The 2,460-nt window shown below is 40.2% G+C and overlaps 1 long non-coding RNA gene across 1 annotated transcript; it reads left to right on the forward strand.

The window, feature by feature from the left end:
* Positions 1 to 786: 786 nt before the first annotated feature.
* LOC118964736 (uncharacterized) lies at positions 787 to 1,857 on the forward strand. Its single transcript, XR_016496369.1, has 2 exons — positions 787 to 901; positions 1,071 to 1,857. It is a non-coding gene; the product is annotated as an uncharacterized LOC118964736 (long non-coding RNA).
* The last annotated feature ends 603 nt before the right edge of the window (positions 1,858 to 2,460 follow it).

Here is a 2,460-nt window from a genome sequence, read left to right on the forward strand (position 1 = left end):
ACTTTCGCAAGGCACTGTATCTCTATGACAACAACAGGTACAACTCCAATATTAAGTGATTTTTCTCAAAGTTGCTGAAATGCCACGTGCGTCCACTCATATCAGTACATTCGTAAAACAACATGTATTTATTTAACTTGGCAAGTCAGGTAAGAACAATTTGTTAATGTAACTCAATTAAAAAAAATATATATATATGAGCTCTCACATGAGCTCTCCAACGACAATCATTTTCATGATTTCATCCACAACTGTTTGTTTCCTTTTGTGGTGTTTTTATATACTAACCACTGTGTCCTTCTCTCAGCTGTCCAGTGCCCCTCTCCTGTGGTTCCTCTGGGGGGTCAGGTCAGCTGTGAGGCCCCCTCACATCCCTGGGGCTCTGTCTGCAACTTCAGCTGTGATGAGGGCTACGATCACCAGGGGGCCCCAAACATGCAGTGTTCACGGTCAGGGGAGTGGAGCGCTGACACACACACCTACCTGCACAGGTATGTTATAACCTCTGTTACTCTCTCTGTGAGACACAATCAAACTGAATATTCTGTGAGACACAACCAAATTGAAATTCTGTGAGACGACCAACTTGGATTTTTGCTGGTCATCAGGACAATGTACGTTTATGTAGAGGTTATAAAGGCTTCATGAATGCATCATGAATGCATATCCTACATAAGGGGGCTACCAAAATTCGACCATTTTTGAGAGGGTAGAAGTCAGTAATGTGACCGATCAGTTGATTCAGATTGTTTGACTGTTTTCCTCTGTTGTTTCTTGTTTCCTCCAGCCACACCTGAGCCTCCATTGAACCCCACTATCCTAGGCCTGGCAGCAGGGGGCGCTGTGTCATTATCTGGCCTCTCTCTGGCTGCATGGCTCCTCAAACGAATCAGACAGAAAGGTAAACACAGAAGAAGTCCCTTATCTTCTACACTCACAGTCATTGGTTAGGAATTAGAAAGTTATAAGAAATTCAAAAATATCTCTGTTTCATAACACAGATTTGATTCAGAATGGCTATTTCTTACTTGACAATACTCATCAATATTCTCTTCATTGTCTCCTTCCAGCTAACAAGTTTGATCTGAACAGCACCTCAGACATTGAGCATCCTTTACAGACCTACAGGAACAGCATCGAAAGCCTGATATAGAGACCAACAACAATAACAGCAGGAATAACAGCAGGAACAACAGCAGGAACAACAGCAGGAACAACAGCAGGAACAACAGTCGGAACAACAGCAGGAACAACAGCAGGAACAACAGCAGGAACAACAGCAGGAACAACAACAGGAACAACAGCAGGAACAACAGCAGGAACAACAGCAGGAACAACAACAGGAACAACAGCAGGAACAACAGTCGGAACAGGTTGGCTCTGTTTTCAAAGAAGATCTGCTGGTCACACCTGGATCACAGTTCCTCAGTATTGTAATGTAGTAGGTTAGATAGCCTTGAATCGTCTGACTGGGAGAGAGGTGCTACGTTGAGTATACAGAATCATCTGTTCTCATGATGGTCCTACAGAAAATGTATTTTTTCTCCCTAAGGGAGTTTTGTATTGAACAAATTGTTCACCACTGGCTGGTATATGACCACAAGTCGACAAATTTCTCATGATACTGATTTTGACAGCTATTTTATACAAACTACAGAAAGTTATATATTGTATTCCCCTGTATAATTATTTGTATTATCATAAATATATTTTTATGATTTTACAGAACTGTGAAATCAATGCCTTTCAGTATTTAAGATGTATTTATTTTGAAACCACAGTCTGTGTGTTACAGAATTACATTTGATGTTGAAAAAGTGTCTTTTTAAATATAATTAATGTTTCAAACATTGTCAATAATGTTCTTATTTTTTCCATTATTTTCTGTCCAATACTTTTTATAATAGCTGTAAATAAATAGTCCATGGCTATCTGAGTTCAAATGTACCAACAGAGAGCAACATTACTTCAAATACACCAGTAGAATAAGAATAGGTGGAGTGGCACGAAAGGACCCCAAGAGGGCTTCGCTAAGCCCTATGCCCCTTGGTTACTTTAGCAAACTCAGACATTTTCCCAGGAAGCCCAAATCCCCTTTCAACCACTGGCAAAATCCCCTCAGAATGATCCCAATCTGTGTTTCTAATGAACAATAAATAAACACAGACTACCCCTTACAAATCAGGAAACTCTTGGGTATGTTGTGTCAGACTTCACTAAGCCCCACGCCCCACTGGGTTACTATAGCAACCATTGACATTTTCCCAGAAAGCCCAAATCCCCATTCATTCACTGGCAAAATCCCCTCAGAATGATCTCAATCTGTGTTTCTAATAAACAATAAAATAAACACAGACTGACTACCCCTTGAAAATCAGGAAACTCTTTGGTATTTTGTGTCAGACTGTCATTACAATTGCTTCACAGAAACCTGGTAAAATGATGTTTGTAGTATAACTA

The sequence above is a fragment of the Oncorhynchus mykiss genome, chromosome 5 (genome assembly GCF_057628025.1).
Source record: "Oncorhynchus mykiss isolate SJ-2025 chromosome 5, ASM5762802v1, whole genome shotgun sequence".
Lineage (NCBI taxonomy): Eukaryota > Metazoa > Chordata > Actinopteri > Salmoniformes > Salmonidae > Oncorhynchus > Oncorhynchus mykiss.